Genomic DNA, 17,115 nt, shown 5'->3' on the forward strand with positions numbered 1-17,115 from the left:
CATCATCTGCATCGAGGGCCCCTAAGTTTGTAGGACATTACTCACACTGGAGGTGAAGCGTGGGGAAAAGGAGCTGAAGGGCCATACGGTGTTCTCTTTTGGATCACTACGCCCCAATAGTTGGGCCTCTCTTCGTTTAAGGATGAAAGAAAAATCTTAGGCCTTACTGGGACTATCTGATAAAAACTAGAAACTTCAAAGTGGCCTCATTTCTTTTTTAAATGAGGCTTCATTCAGGAAGCTCTATGTTACACCTAACGTATCTTTTAAACTTCTACCCCTGGGCCTTTGCACCCACCGTCTGCCCTGTTGGAATGCCATTTCCCCAGCTGGAAGCCTGTGTATCACCTGTCCCACTACCTTCATGAAGTCTGGAGTTCTGAGCCGAGCCCAAGGAGAATTTTCTTCTTCTTCCTCCCTGGCATGACTCTGTCTCTTATGGCTTGGACACTCATCAGACTCACATGTGCTGCATCTTTTATGAGGCTCTTTTCTCTCACTAGTTACTTTCTTAAGGGCAGTGACTAATGTGGATGCTTATGTTTCTTTGTATCTCCCCACACCACCTAGCCCAGTGCCTCCATCAAAGTATAAATATTTTGGATTAATTCCATAGGAATAAAACTTTGTAAATTCTCCCACTTGAAATATGGCAACTTTACCTCCTGAGGTCAAATCAAGCTTTCACCTCACTGGGAATTCATTGCTGACATTTCCAGGACTTCCCTTCTTCCTGTGAGAAGCCGAACAATTAGCCACTGCTTTAGACAATAGGGCATTGGTTTTGCCTAAGTGAATATTGGAAATAGCTTCCAGGAAGAGAAAGCTGCAACGGTCTGAGTCAGGCAGGCAGTGGGCAGGTGAAGAAGGCAGTGCATCCATCAGCCGTGGCCTTAAGGAGGCGTGGCCTCAAATCCCTTCCGAGGAGGAGGAAGCCAGTGTGAGAGTCTCTTCAACTTCTGGAAGGGAGCTGTCAAGAATTATCATCCTCAGACTTTGTAACCTGCTCCCTGCCCACATTTCCAAGTCTAAGTATCTCTGTGAATCATTTCAGACACGGGGGGTGCACCTGTGTGTAGTTTTCACTAATCGCCCCCCCAGTGGTAAGAACTTTCAAAAATCTACTGAACTACGAGAACTTCATTTTAGTTTATTGGGAGGGTTTTTTGTTTCGTTTTTTGCTTGTTTTCTGGCTTTGTTTGTTTGTGTTAGTATCACAGGCCCTGGATTTGATGTTTCAAGAGGGTCCGTGATCTTGTCCTGTGACCTCGTTCAACCCTCAGGTTAGGGATCCCTGTGTTACAGTCTCTTGGCAGCCTGAACTTTCCCTCTTGGCATTTCTAAAAGTGTGTTAAAAAACAATCTGTTTTTTTAAGGTTGTTTATTTATTTTGATTTTTTAATGTTTATTTTTGAGAGAGAGAGAGAGAGAGAGAGAGAGAGAATGCAAGTGGGGGAGGGGCAGACAGAGGGGGACAGAGGCTCTGAAGCAGGCTCCTAGCTGACAGCACAGAGCCCAATGCAGGGCTCAAAGTCACCAACTGTGAGATCATAACCTGAGCCAAAGTCGGACACTTAAGCAACAGAGCCGCCCAGGCGCCCCCCGAAAACAATCTATTTTCTAATTATTTGTTTAATGCCTTCTTTTGCTGAGCTGTATGCTCCATGCAGGCAGGTGGCCAGGTCTGTTCACCACGGCATTGTTGGTTCCTAGCACAGCAACATAGTGGGGCTCAGTGAATATGTGTCGAGTGGGGAAATAGTCTGGAAGTTCCTCAAACAGTTAAACATAGACTTACCGAATAACCTGGCAATCCCACTCCTAGGTATATACCCAAGAGAATTGAAAACATATGTCCATACAGTAACTTGTACATGAATGTTCACGACAGCATTATTCATAACAGCCCCAAAATTGAAACAAGCCACATGTCCATCAACTCATGCGTGGATGAATAAAATGTATTCATACATCCATACAATGGAATATGCAATAAAAGAGAATGAAGTACTGATAGGCACTGCAACATGGGTGCAACACAAGGCCTTGAAAACACTGTGCTAAGTGAGAGAAACCAGACACAAAAGGCCGCATAGTGTGTGATTTCAGTTACGAAATGTCCAGAATAGGTAAATTGTAAAGATATAAAAGGTTTGTAAAGATACAAAAACCCGTATGAGGGTTTTTGTTATGATGGAAATGCTTTGGAACTAGAGAGCGGTTGGGGCGCCTGGGGGGGCTCAGTGGGTTGAGCGTCCAACTTGGCTCAGGTCATGATCTCTTGGTTCATGGGTTCGAGCCCCACGTCGGGCTCTATGCCGACAGCTCGGAGCCTGAAGCCTGCTTCAGATTCTGTGTCTCCCTCTCTCTCTCTGCCCCACCCCTGCTTACTCTCTCTCTCAAAAATAAAGAAACATTAAAAAAAATTTTTTTTTAATGGTGATGGTTGCATAACATAGGAAGTATACTATATAACACTAAATCGTGAATTTAACGTTATGTGAATTATAACTCGATTTTTAAAAACATTGTCGCAAAAAGAACACTATGTATTGGGTGCCCAGATGGCTCAGTGACTTTGGTTCAGGTCATGATCTCACGGTTCTCGAGTTCGAGTCTCACATCAGGTGAGCACAAGCCCCGCTTTGCATGAGTCCTGCTTTTCTCTCCCCCACCCCACCCCCGTGCCCCTCTTGGAATTCTCTCTCTCTCTGCCCCTTGCTCACTTGTGCCCTTTCTCTCCCTCAAAGCAAACAAACAAAAACCCCCAAAAAACTATATATATGATTGTATTAAAAAACTATACATATACATATACATATATATATATAGAGAGAGAGAGAGAGAGAGAGAATGATTCACTGCTGAGAAAGACACAAACTCAGGGTGAACCAGAGCTGGTCCACCTCTAGGCCTTTCTGGATTTTCCTGCTAGCCATGGTGCGTGAGAAAAGCTGGGCTCTAAAAGTTGAGCTGTTGGCACTCTGCGTGAGAAAAGGGCGTGGCTGTGATTCGTCTGTGCTTTGGCTGCCAGCACTCTTACTGGATGTGGTCCATCACCGACATTTTTATCAACTTCAAGAGAGGAAGTTTAGAGAGGCAGGCTATCACCCTATTTTCTCGAAACTGACTTCTGAGGCATGTCAGATTCACAAAAACATCCTAGATGTCGAGGCCAAGCACATCGTCTTAATCGTATGGGGAGAGGGACAGGTGGTGAATACTCAAGTTAGAATTTTGATGTATTTTACTGTAGGAGATACATCAGTACTGTAGGAAATACTGTAGGAAATTTGGAAGTTTACGAAAGAGGCGAAAAAAACAAAACCAGTTGGTGTTACCTGGGGCCATGCTTTGGTGCTGTCATGAACCCAGAAAAATTAGCATTGTCTCCCATTCAAACCCTGGTGGAATGGGCGTAGACAGGGGAACAGACACTCCCTGTGTTAATATATTCAAGGGCCATCAGCAGTTTGGCTGTACAAGAGGACTTTTGGGGGTTTGTCCTTGTAGATGTATCTCCTCTGAGCGAGAATGGAGGACTGACCCTTCACCAGGTCCTCCTTATCGGGAAGCACAGAAGTCCTGAGAAACACCAATTTGGAAGAGAGAGAAACTGTTTTTTTTTTTTCTTTTTAAAAAAAATTTTTTTTTTAACGTTTATTTATTTTTGAGACAGAGAGAGACAGAGCATGAACGGGGGAGGGGCAGAGAGAGAGGGAGACACAGAATCGGAAGCAGGCTCCAGGCTCTGAGCCATCAGCCCAGAGCCCGACGCAGGGCTCGAACTCACGGACTCACAGACCGTGAGATCGTGACCTGAGCTGAAGTCGGACGCTTAACCGACTGAGCCACCCAGGCGCCCCAGAGAGAGAGAAACTGTTTTTGCAGGAGAGAGGCACATACTATTGGGCCTACAATTACCCTCATCACCAGGTCCTGGCCAGGGCCTCTTGGAGGTCAAGACAGACCCACGGTTACATTTATTTATTTATTTGTTTGTTTGTTTATAATTTTTTAATGTTTATTTATTTCTGAGACAGAGAGAGACAGAGCATGAGCAGGGGAGGGGCAGAGAGAGACAGAGACACAGAATCGGAAGCAGGCTCCAGGCTCTGAGCCGTCAGCACAAAGCCCGACGCAGGGCTTGAACTCACAAACCGTGAGATCATGACCTGAGCCGAAGTTGGTCGCTCAACCGACTGAGCCACCCAGGCGCCCCTACATGTATTTTTTTAAAGGTCCTAGTCTAGGGGCACCTGGCTGGCTCAGCCCACAGAGCATGTGACTCTTGATCTCAGGGTCATGAGTTCAAGTCCCATGTTGGGTGTAGAGCTTACTTAAAAAATAAATAAAAAATAAAACCCCACGTATATGAAAATGTGAAGAAATGCACCTCCCTCCCCCGCCAAAAAAAAAGTTTATTGAGAAGTGTGTTGCATTTAAAATGTTTACCTTTGACACACTCATGCTTTTACCACAGAAAATTAAAGGTAATTGTGCTTTTGTAAAAGGCGCTTTCAGGACACAGCTGAAACATACTACACGAAGTGCTCTAGAGGCAGTGATGGAATGTGGGTTGGGAGCTCTACCCTGAAGGTCGCCTTCTTTCAATCCTGTCATCTGGAGATAATGTCAAAAGCCAGAGTGGGGGGCCCTTTGGGGATTGTGAGGCCAGAACCCCTCTGTCCCCCCTTGACCCCTGAGTCAGCCCCACAGGCCCCTGCCGCTGCTGCTGTTCTCTTGGGTTGGAGGCAGCGCAGTCTCGGAAGCCGTGCTCTTGTGCCAAAGCCAGTTCTTATCAAGACCTTTCTCGGGGCACCTGGGTGGCTCAGTCGGTTAAGCGTCCCACTTCGGCTCAGGTCATGGTCTCACAGTTCGTGGGTTCGAGCCCCGCGTCAGGCTCTGTGCTGCCAGCTCGGAGCCTGGAGCCTGCTTCAGATTCTGTGTCTCCCTCTCTCTGCCCCTCCCCCACTCACGCTCTGTCTCTCAAAAATAAATAAATATTAAAAAAAATAAAATGATGAAGACCTTTGTCTTCAGTCAATAAGCAATTTGCTCTTTAGACCTTAGTTCTCTTCCTGGCCAATCCCATATGCTTGTTTGCTGCCACCTTGCCCTGCTTGGATGTTTTTGTCGATTTAATTTTTGTTTAATTTTGGTCAGCAGCAGCAGCCTATTACAAGGGCAAGGGCAATAATCATTCACTCTTCAGCTGCAAGAGATGCAAGTGTTAAGCAGGACCACTCTCTGGCCCTCCTAGGTCTTGCTTGTTCAGCTGGCTCCTGTGAAACACATCGGTGAGGCCTTGGCCTGCTCTGGGCCCCTCATGCGTCTCTCTTCCGGCGGCCTCAAACCCAGATGGGCTACCCTGCGGGGACTCGGGAATGGCACTGTGAGCCCAGGGACCCAGTAAAGACTCACCTTGAGAAATGTGGGAAAGGAAAGTTTGGCTTCACTGGAAGACCTTTAAACATGGGCGAGAGAACACGTAACATAGCAGATCATTACAGAGGTCAGCTGGAGTTCCCTGAAGGACTCCCTTGGATGCTAATTGTCTGTGTGGAGTACTGGTTGTGAATTACCTTGCCACTTCCCAACGGTGGCAGTCAGGGAACATTCCAGAATCCCCATCATGTACCAGATATTCCTATAAGACTTTTCATGGCATCGTCTCATTTCATCTTCACCACAACCCTACAAGACAAGCCCTATTCTTATGCCCATTTTACAGATGAGTAAACGAAGAGTAGAATGGGTAACTTGCCCCAAATCACATCACTGATGAGTAGCAGAGCTAGGATTTGAAAACTGGTCCGTCTGATCCCAGAGTTCAGGATCTCAGAGCCCATTACTTTTCCAAATCAACTTTACTTTCCTCAGGGCCTTTGTGGGAACAGGAAGCCAACTTTGCACTGCAGGTAGCAGTGAAAAGAAGGATCCTACAGCGTGGCTGCGAGTACAAACGGCAGAGACACGCAAAGCTCTGGACCTCAGCTGCTCTTAAAAGAGCTGTGAGCGGTGGGCAGGACGCAGGCCTCTGCTCTTGTGGAGACCAACCTCCTGAGCAGGTCACCCAAGGCTTCCCTGTAGCCTCTTGACAGGGGGCCGAGGTCTGGCAGAGACAGAAAGAGACTCAGGCATCTTGAAGCAGGAAGGAAACTTGATGAGTATTCACCCTCTCATGTTACAGGCAGGGAAACTGAGGTTAGCAGTTTCCTTAAGCAAAGCGCTCCTGCCTGCAAGCATAACCTGGGTCTCCTGGCTTGCATACCAGTTACAAAATGGGCCGCTTGCTAAATTAGGAAGCCAAGGCTCTGAGAGGTGATGTAATTGACCGAAGGCAGGGACCCATACTCAACTCCCTCGGAGTCTGCTACATGCTGAAGTCATAGTGGGCTGTGGTAGGAAGGCATTCTTCCCACCCTTGTCAGATGAATGAATCATATGCATCTGCGGTTCCCCAAAACTTGCCTGAGCATAAGAATCATATGGGGGCAGGTGTTAAAAATGAAAGCTCCAGTCTGACTGTGGGTCCCACCCTTGATATATTGTTCTCGCAAAATCCCTAACCTGTTATCACCAGCTTTTCATAAACTAAAGGGTGTTCTTTTCAGATTTGTTTCTTGCAGGCCCGGACCTGTTGGGATTTTGAGCACACTTCTTAAAACACTGCCTTCCTACCTTTATTCTCAGTAAGGCAGGTTGCGTCCTCTAGGCGGCAGAAATGAGCCACTTGTTCTTTCTTTGGGGCTGAGCCTTCAAAATTCCCAGAAATTTAAGGAGAAAATAAATACCCAAAGGTGGTTGAAAGGAGGCAGATCTTACAACATACTTTTCTCACTAGGTTGAAATGTCCTCTAAGAGACAGAATATTGGTAAGAACTCAGGTTCTGAATTCAAACAGACCCAAATTCATGCATCAAATGTACAGCATGGTGACTGCAGTTCACAGCACTGTACTTTTGAAATGTGCTAAGAGAATAGATCTTAAATGTTCACACACACACACACACACACACACACACACACCACAAGGTAACTATGTGAGATAATAAATGCATCAACTAACCATATTGTGGTAATCACTTCACAATAAATATGTATATCAAATCATCACATTGTATACCTTAAATGCCCACAATATTATTTGTCAGTTATATCCCAATAAAGCTAGAAAAAATAAATAAATAAAAAACAGCCCCAAGTTCATATTCATTCAATCATCTGTCTTTGTGATCCCAGCAGGCTATTTAAATTCATCAAACCTCAGTTTCCTGTCCTGTAAAATGGGAATAATAATACCAGCTTAATAGTATTGTTTGGAGCCTTTTATTGCAATTACTAAAAAAATATTTGCTGTTATTATTACCTCAACTGTTACTGTTGCTCTCCGAATGGCATATGATTATTAAGTCTAGCAGAAAGGTAGGCTCCTCTTTCTCCAACAGTTGGCTAAAGCTCTCTAAAGAGGCATTCAGCCCATTCTTTTCCAGGCTCTGTCCTAGGATGACATTTCACATCCTGGAAACCCATAATATGAACAACACAGAGTCCACACTGGATGGAAGGAAATGTGTTGACTTCCTTAATAAAATCAAATCCGCTTCCTCTGAGGTTGGCTCTGGATGCCGGGAGTATCTCCCCATGGGAAGGATGGCAGGATCTCTTGGCTCTGTATCCCAAGATCCACCTTCCCCTGGAGATTTCTCCCTAATCTCACTGGTGACCCCACAGGTAAGGAAAGCCGCAACCCTTCCCCACCCTGTGAGAATTTCACCTCCAGTGTCAGCCTTGGAGGACCTGGGTTTGATTTCACTGAGGGTGTCAGTAAGTTTCTTTACCCCGAGACTTGACGATTCTCTTCTTTTTAGCTTCACCTGAACTAGCTTGCGATCTCAGAATCCTTAGTTCCTAACTGGAAAGAATAATAACGCTCATAGAGGCTACCATTTTTTGAACCGTTCTTATGCACCAAGTGCCTATGGATTCTCTCATTCCATCTCCACTGCAGCCCAGTGGGTTAGTTCTGGTGACTGCCCTCATTCTGCAGATGGAGAAACTGAGGCACTGGGCAGTTAGGTGATTTGCTCAAAGCCTCAAGGGTGATCAGAAAAGGAGCTTAGGTCTAGAACTCACAGTCTGACTCCAGAGCTGGATTCCAAATCACATGGCAGTGAAGGGAGTTGAATGAACATAGAACCTGCCTTCCCACCCCTCCTGTCCCCTGGAGCAGTGATAAAACCTGAGATCCTTAATTGTACCAGTTTCAGCTAAAGGCTCAACTATAGCCTGGGCTCCCTCTGGCCACCTCGGAGTCAGGTGAAGGTGTCAGTGACATCAGGGAAGAGTTTTCCTCAGGGAGAGAGCCAGCCTCCCACAGCATCCTCTATTCCGACATTTCCTCTTTCCCACCTGCTTCCGCCCTCCTCTCCCACAGCAAGTGCCCTTCCTGCTCGAAACACAGGGGACACTCAGTTTTCTGGGCATGACCCTTTACGAAGGCTTGTGGCAGATGAAGAAGGGGTGTGAGGCACAGTCAGCTAGCAGATGTCCAGCCCAGGTGGGCAGAGGGCCACCTCTGAGGTCTTCTCTTGCCAGACAAATCGAGTCCAGCCCCTAAGCATGGATGCTGTTCCCTCTCACCTAACCTTTCACCTCATTTTTTCACCCTTGTGGAGGCAATGCTCCACAGGGCAGGTAAAGACACCGTCCCCGCCCTGGAGACTCAGAATCTGTCGCCATCACTCTGAGGTGGGGAGGAAATTGCAGTGTTGAGGTTTCTTGCTTCTTCCTTACTGAGAGAGAAGAACCCAACTGTCAACAAACCCCAAAGAATGAACCAAATGGTGCTGGGAGGTTACTGGGCACCAGGGCCCCAGGTGTGGCAACAAAGGTCATGAGATAGCCCAGGCACAGAAAGCGAAGTGACAAAGGACAGAGGGTAAAGAGAGGAGAAAGTCTGAGAAGGGGGACGCTTGAGGGTCAGAGGAGTGAGGCCAGTGTGGGTGGACTCCCCAGGTACCCAGGCTGCAGGGCAGGTAGGACCTGAGGTGAGGAGGGGAGAAGAGAATTGGAAGGAGGCATCTGAAGATGGGGATCTGTGTCCCAAGAGGCAAAAAACAAACAAACAACAAACAAACAAACAAACAAACCCCAAACCACCTTTAAAAGAATCACAAACGTTCCAGAGAAGCAAGAGGCCTAGCCTGCTAAATACGCAGACCCGCTGACCCTGGGGGGGTGGGGGCTTGCACAGGGGGTGTGGTTGCACGAAGGGTCCAGTGGTGGGTGGGGAAGCTGCAGAGATTGCTGCTGGTCTGGATTTGTCCATATAAAGCAATTTGCAGAGAAGGCAGCGTGGGAGAAGAGGAGGAAGCCGAGGTAGTTAAGGAGATATGTTTAAAAGTTTAGTACAAAAGGCTACATAGTGTGTGGTTCCATTTATACAACATTCTGGAAAAGGCAAAATTATGAGGCAGAAAACAGATCGGCGGTTGCCAGGGGCTAAGGGTGAGAGGATGTGATTGTGCAAAGGGCTATGAGGGACTTTTGGGGGGTGATGGAACTGTTCTGGATCTTAATTGAGGTGATGACTACACAACTGTATACATCTGTCAAAACTCACAGAATGTACACTTTATTTTATTTTATTTTTTATTTGAGAGAGAGAGAGCGCATGAGTCAGGGAGAGGGGCAGAGGGAGAGAGAAAGAATCTTAAGCAGGCTTCGTGTTCAGCGTGGAGCTTGACAAGGGGTTCGATCCCACAACCCTGGGATCATGACCTGAGCTGAAATCAAGAGTCTGACACTCAACGGGACGCCCAGACTACTGAGCCACCCGGGTGCCCCAAATTGGGGGAGGTGTCAGAATTACATATTACAACTGCATTTAAAAAAAGAAAAATTTAGCGTCTTCATTTTAAAAAAAATTTTTTTTTAACGTTTATTCATTTTTGAGACAGAGAGGGACAGAGCATGAATGGGGGAAGGTCAGAGAGAGAGGGAGACACAGAATCTGAAACAGGCTCCAGGCTCTGAGCTGTCGGCACAGAGCCCGACCCGACGCTCGAACTCACGGACCGTGAGTGAGATCGTGACCTGAGCCGAAGTTGGACGCCCAACCGACTGAGCCACCCAGGCACCCTGCGTCTTCATTTTTTAGAACCAATATAAACTTCTTTGCAAATACTCTTTCCCATTAAGATTCCATGGGAGCATTTAAACTTGCCAACTAAAGGAAAACCAGCCTCTTCTACTTTAAAATAGCTTCATTGAGGGGGCGCCTGGGTGGCTCAGTTGGTAAAGCGTTCAACTTTGGCTCAGGTCATGATCTCACAGCTTGTGGGTTCGAGCCCCACGTCGGGCTCTGTGCTGACAGCTCCGAGCCTGGAGCTGCTTCTGATTCTGTGTCTTCCTCCCTCCGCCCCTCCCCCACTTGTGCTCTGTTTCTCAAAAATGAATAAACATTAAAAAAATTAAAAGTAAAATAAAATAGCTACATTGAAGTAGTTCAGCCCCTTTTGGATACATATGCGGTCCAGTCCCTGCCCACACTGTTACCTGCTCTCCAGGTGTACCCCTGCTTCTCCTCTCCCTGCGCCCCTACCGTGTGTGTGGATCTGGGGCAATGGCAGAGGGTAGCTGGTCTGTTGGTCTGGATGCTGGACCTGGTGGTGTCCTCAGTGGCCTCTACAGAGCTGTCCTTCACCCACCTGGTCTCCTGGCATCCACGGTGAGGCCCCGGCTGCTGGGGCCTCATGGTGCAATGGGCTCATTGGTCCTGTCTCAGCTCTGCTGGTTCTGTCCATACAAACCTGCCCCTGCTCCATGTCACTGCATGTTTTCCATTTCCCAAGGCCGGTCCACAGGCTCTCAACCCTCCACACCCTTCGTTGCCTAGCAGCTCCAGAAACTTCTGGGTTTCTCCTGGGCCACACTCCAGGCAAGGGGAATTAGGATGGAGCAGGGAGGACATCTAAAGACTCTTCCAGACTAAACATACCATATAGTTGCCTCTGCTTTGCTGCAGCCGTCCCAGATAGACTTAGGGATACATGGCAAGGGTGACTGTCCCAGGGCTCCGTTCAGGGAGTGGGGCACAAGCTGTTTCTGTTTCTGGCATGCTCTCAACCTCTGGGGAGGTTTTCCACTCTTCCCCATACTTCCATCAAGGTTTGACATGAGTGGGAGATCATGGACACCTGGTCTCCCCATCGCCCCTCCTCCAAATACCAGAAAGATCTGTACTTCCTCTTTATGTTTTTCAGAGACTTCCTTTTTATCGTATCTTTCTCCTTTCCTGCTCTTTGGATTTTACTCTAGATGGTATCCACCTTTCTCTTTCCCTAGAACAATAAGCCTCATGGTGCAGGGAGAGAATGTAGCTTAATGATAATGGAAATGCCTTGGAAAGTGTTTCAAAAATGGTACCTCCATTACTATAGGATCTTAGGAATGAAGCAGCCATTTCCAAGGGAGTGCTTTTGCTGGCATGTTGAGAAACTGTCTTTAAAATGATACAGGTTTTCTAAAAATGGTGGAATTCTCATCCGTTCGGGTACACAGCGTATTCTTCGCCTTTGAGACTCCTCCTAGACTACTTCCATTACACCCAGTGCTATCACTGTATGTTCTTTTCCTTAAACGGGAAGAAGTCTTATCTCCGTCCTCTCTCCCATTCCCACCGCTGCCTTAGTTCAGGCCCTAGTATTTCTCACCTGGATTGTAGGAACGGTTTTCTGATTGATTTCTTTTTACCCCCAGACTTGTTACCTGCTTTCCTCTACCCATCCTTGCCACTGGCATGATCTTTCCAAACACATATCAGACTGTGTTGTTCTTCTGCTTAGGACCCTTCTGTTGGGTCCCCATGCCTCTATGACCTGGCCCCTGCTCTTCACTCAAGATTCACCTCCTTTTCTTGTGAACAAAATCTCTACTCCACTCCCAGCAAACCACGTGTGGTGGACTGGCTGTGCTGTGTTCGTCCCTACCTCTGTGCCTTTGCACATGCTGCTCCCTCTGGTGGGAGTGTCCCTCTTCACCTTCTTACCGTGCAACATTCAGCTCAAAGATCTCCTTCTCGTTGAAGCCTTACTTGTCCCTCCAAGCAAGACTCTATGGTTTGAGTCATCACGATGCGAACTTGCCTCTGTTAGGACACTTACCTCAAAGAATTGCATTGTAGCACCAGGCTGTGAGCTTTTGGGGGCCAGTGATGGGCTGTAGTAATCTCTGTTTCCCCAGAATGTAGCCCATTGCTTGGCCCAAGCCAGTGGAATGAATGAATAATGACCAGCATCAGCCATGGAGTGGGAAAAAGACCTTGAAGGTCACTGGGTTCAATGTTTCCATTTTCTAGATGAGTCCCAGAGAACTTAAATCACTAGGTTGACCTCACACAGGTAATTATTACATAACTAAACCTTGTCTGGGGCATCCGGCTGGCTCAGTCGATGGAGTATGCTACCCTTGATCTTGGGGTTGTCAGTTTGAGCCCCACGTTGGGTGTAGAGATTGCTTAATAAATAAAATCTTTTGTTTTAAAGTTCATTTATTTTTCTTAGTAATCTTTACACCCAACGCGGGGCTCGAACTCATGACCCCAAGATCCAGAGTCGCATGCTCCTCCAACTGAGCCAGCCAAGTGCCCCAAAAATAAAATCCTAAAAAAAAACCCCAAAACAAAAAAATCCCAACCAAACCTGGTCCTTTGACTCCAGGTACAGAGCTCTTTCTACTCTCTACAGGGCCTCTAGACACAGGAGAGGGGAGTAGTGGGGGCCAGGGTGTAGGCAGGGGTCAATGAGAAGACACCAGAAGCAAAATAACTCCGAGCTGGTATAACTTATTCTCAAGCAGGAAAATGGGTCAACCCCACAAAGGGGTTTTGTAAAACCCTCTCACCTGTGTGACTGGAGTGATGTACACAATATCACCATGAGCAGCTGGCCTCACAATAACAATGCTGTGGAGGAAATTTAAATAGAAGCCTTGCTTGTTCACTACTGATTTGTTTGAGGCCCGGCCAGCGTATCTGGCCCGATTACACCACCACCATCACAGGGATTTTATCGCTTTATGTCTTTAAAAACAAAACTTAGATTTTATGATTTTATAAAAGCAGCCATGTGTACTAAACTCTCACCTTGTTTATTCCTGGGGCTTTGGGGTCACAGGCTAGGGTGGAACCTTTGATCTTCAGCTTTCTTATGGCACGCTTTAGGGCCAGTCACTTCACTGCTCAGCAGCACCTCAGCTTTCATGTTTGTAAAGATGGAGGTCACGCTGGTGCTCTGCATGGTTGTCATGGGGACAAGAAGAAGGCACTAGAGAAGCAGCCCACAGAGTGGATAAAGCCTGGCCCTGGAGCCAGAGTGCCTGGGTTGGAATTTTGGTTGCACACCTTGCGAGGCGTGTGACCTCAGACATGTTAATTATCTTCTCTGAAACTCAGTTTCATCTCCTCATAGTTAGTGTCCCCGTGGCACTCGGACAGTGCCCAGTTAATGAAAATGGCTGAGCGCAGTGCCGGGCACATAATAGGTGGTCATTCTTTTCTCCTCCTCTCCCAGAGGGAGCCATTTCTGCATCCATCTGACGGATGCACAGGACCCTGGCCTGTCGCACCCTGTATCATCTTGTGATAAATCTGGAGAAGCCAAGCATTCTTCTGAGTTGCGCCAAAGACATGTAAACTTTTTCTTTATTGGTCCCTAGAATCACCACAGGTTGACCCACCCGACCCCGTATATGGAGCCTGCTCTCCCCTCACGCCCTGGTTTGCATGTCAGGGATAACAAGTACAAGCCCAGTCCAGGTCTGGCCCCTATTCCCAGGTCTAGAACAGTGTGGTCTCCTGTCTGGCTTGACTCAGGGTGCTTTGTTCAGTTCTGTGGCCTGGACTCTAGCTCCTGAAACCTCTCTGAGGCCTGCTTGGACCTGTTTTTTTCTTGTGTTTATTATTCTCAGCTCACTTGCTAGCCTCTCAACTCTGCATGCCAGACCCAGTCACCTTCTCCATTTGGACACACCCCAGCCTCTGGGAGGGGAGGCCAGCCTTCTCCACCCACCACCTCCCACCCCACCCCTGCAGCTCTGAAGCTCGCAGAGGGAGGTGGGAGGGGTAGGGGCCAGACTCTGAACTGGGAAGAGGAGGAGCCTGAATCCCACCACTGGTGAGAAGTTGAAAACAAAGACAGTAAAGGTCTACAGGTCCTGCTTCTGTGTCTCTTGGAAGCGCCTTTGTCTTGTGGCAGTTCCAGGCCCGGGATCCCAGAAATAGAAGAGACGTTACAGCTCCTTGAGGCCCACTCTAGCCTCATCCGGAGCAAGAGGCCACATTATGGCATTCAAGACAGGTGGCCCTCTAGGCCCTGTGTGCGTGTGCTCTGTAATAGAGCACTCACTACCTCTGCGCCCTGCCCATGTTATTGCTGAGCCCCTGCACCAGCTGGAAATGCATGTGGCTTCCGGAACTTTGACCCAGTGTTCCTAGTCCCTTTCCTGTACGATGGTCGATTTGAGCAGTTATCCTACTCCATCCCCCTACCATCCTCCACTTCTCCAGGCTAAACACCCTCATGATAGCTCACGTAACATGGTTTCCAGACCCCTCCCCATTCACTGGGCTTCTTTCATGTCCACAGAAAAGCAACTGTAACAATAACAGCAAGAGGCACCTGGGTGGCTCAGTCGGTTGAGCACCCAGTTTTGGCTCAGGTCATGGTCTCACAGAACGTGGGTTCGAGCCCTTCATCGGGCTCTGTGCTGATAGCTTGGAGCCTGGACACAGCCTGGATTCTGTGTCTCTATCTCTCTCTGCCCCTTCCCCTCACACTCTTTTTCACTGTCCCTCATAAAAAATAAAATAAAATAACAGCAGAGCCAGCAAATATTTAGGGACCTATTATGTGGTGGGCATCTCAGCAGGTTCAGTGTGTATGGTGGGGGGCGTGGGGGAGCACACAGGTATCACTGGTCCTCAGGGAGCCGACCATATTGGTGAGAAGGAGACAGCTTGCCCTCACGTTTGCAGGCCAGTGGGGGGCCACCCGCCATATACCTGATATTAAAAGTCTAACAGTTGGGGGGTGATAGCTAAAGGATATGAAGTTTCATTTTGAGGTGATGAGATGTTCAAAAATGACCGCAGTGAAGGTTGTACATATCTGTGAACATACCAAAAGCCACTGAGGGGCACCTGGTGGCACAATCAGTTGAACATCCGACTCTTGATTTCTGCTCAAGTCATGATCTCATGGTTGAGCTCTACTGAGCATGGACCCTGCTTGAGATTCTCTCTCTCTCTCTGTCTCTCTCTCCCACCCCCACCCTGCTCCTTAGCCCCACTCATGGGCACACACACACACACACACACTCTCTCTCTCTCTCTCTCTAGATCTATCTATCTACCTACCTACCTATCTAGAGAGATATACATACATACATACACAAAACATTGAAGTCTCGACCTCAAATGGGAGAATTGTATAGAGTGTGATTTACATCTTAATCAAGCTGTTGAAGATTTTAAAAAGTTTAACAGTTAACTAAAATATATTCTATCTTCCTATCATGAAAGTATTCCTTCATAATGACCCAGAAAGCCAGATTTGAAGATAAGAGTTGTCAGAGTCCTTAGAGTTCTGCACGGGAATATGGCAGCACAGGGAGAGCTGGTCTGGTCTCCGTCTTCCTACACCCAGCTCTGTCCTGTACCCTCAGAGAGCTCAAGCATGCCGTTGGACTCTAGTTCTTGAGTTCCAGCTCCATCCACAGCCCCCCACCCCTCGGCCACCCTTAGGAGTAGGGGTGTGCACTTTGGTGGTAGGGTCTGAGTTGGGAAGTCGGATCCAAGGAAGACATCATCACAGGCCCAAGTGGGCTAGTGACCTTTTGACCAGGGAATTCAAGAGCACGGTCCAGAGCAGTGCTCTACAATAGAACATTCTCTGTATTGGAAATGCTCCATATCTGTACTGTCAGATATGGTGGTCACTATCTTCAGGTGGCAGTTGAGCCCTTGAAATCTGGCTAGTGCACCTGAGGAATTGAATTTTTAATTAAAAATGTTTAGTTAAGTAACCCTGAAATCTAAATTTCACATGCAGCTAGTGCTACCATATTAGGTAGCAGAGGTCTAGAAAATGGTGGAGTGGGGGTGGCTCTGAATGGACGTGTCCTGTTGACTCTCTTGACTTCATCCCATGGGCAGAGGGGGTGGGGGTGGGGGGGTGGTCCTGGAGGAGGATCAGAGCGGGGCTCCCAGGGCTCAGGAAGATACTAGAGAGGGAAATGAGATTTGTTCTCAAAAGGAAACTGCCTTATGAGGCTGCTTATTCCTGGCCAGCCGAGCTCTCTGGATCTCTGAGGAGAGAGAAGCAGATGGCTGTGGGTCGAGGGAGGGTGGGTGGCCTGAGGGCACCCCCAGACAAGTCCTCCTGAGATCTTCACAGGGACCTATTTCACGCAAGAGGCCTGCTTTGGTAGCTCAGGCCTGCTAGTACTGTGGGTCTTGGCAGAGAGAGAAGGCTCTGTTATTTTTTCTGCGGAGGCCATGTGAACGGGGCAGGCCATGTACATAGTTTCCATGGCATAATCTGACTATAAAGCCCTGTGTGTCTGTGGGGGAGGGATGAGGAGAGGCCCTCAGCCTGGTCTCAGTCAGGACTGGGCATGGGCCCAGGAGGCACATTCCCTCCCGATTCCTTCAGGGTCCTGAGCAATGAGGCAGGGAGGGCTGTGCCTGGCTGGCCTGAACCTTTGGAAGCTCATCTGGCCGCTGACTGGGGTGAGGGTGTTGGCTCTTCCAGACGCCTGGATGTGAGGTAGAGGAAAGATAATCTCCCGAGAACCGGGCCGGGTTGAGGCTCAGGAAGAACACAGGATGTAAATTCATGGGGAGGCAAAGCAGAGGCAGGCAAAGGAGAAGCCTCCTCGCCTCCACTTGGCTACCAGCTCCCTCCTGCAAAACAGAAGCTCCCTGCAGGCTGGCTGGGCCCGGCCCCCAAACCGGGTAATTTGCCTATGGGGGTTCTGGGCAGGTTCACTGAGCACCTTTCGCTCCTGGAGAAGGGACACCTCTCAAGAGGCCGCCTTGCTAGCTGCAGA

The sequence above is a fragment of the Panthera tigris genome, chromosome B3 (assembly GCF_018350195.1).
Source record: "Panthera tigris isolate Pti1 chromosome B3, P.tigris_Pti1_mat1.1, whole genome shotgun sequence".
NCBI classification, from domain to species: domain Eukaryota; kingdom Metazoa; phylum Chordata; class Mammalia; order Carnivora; family Felidae; genus Panthera; species Panthera tigris.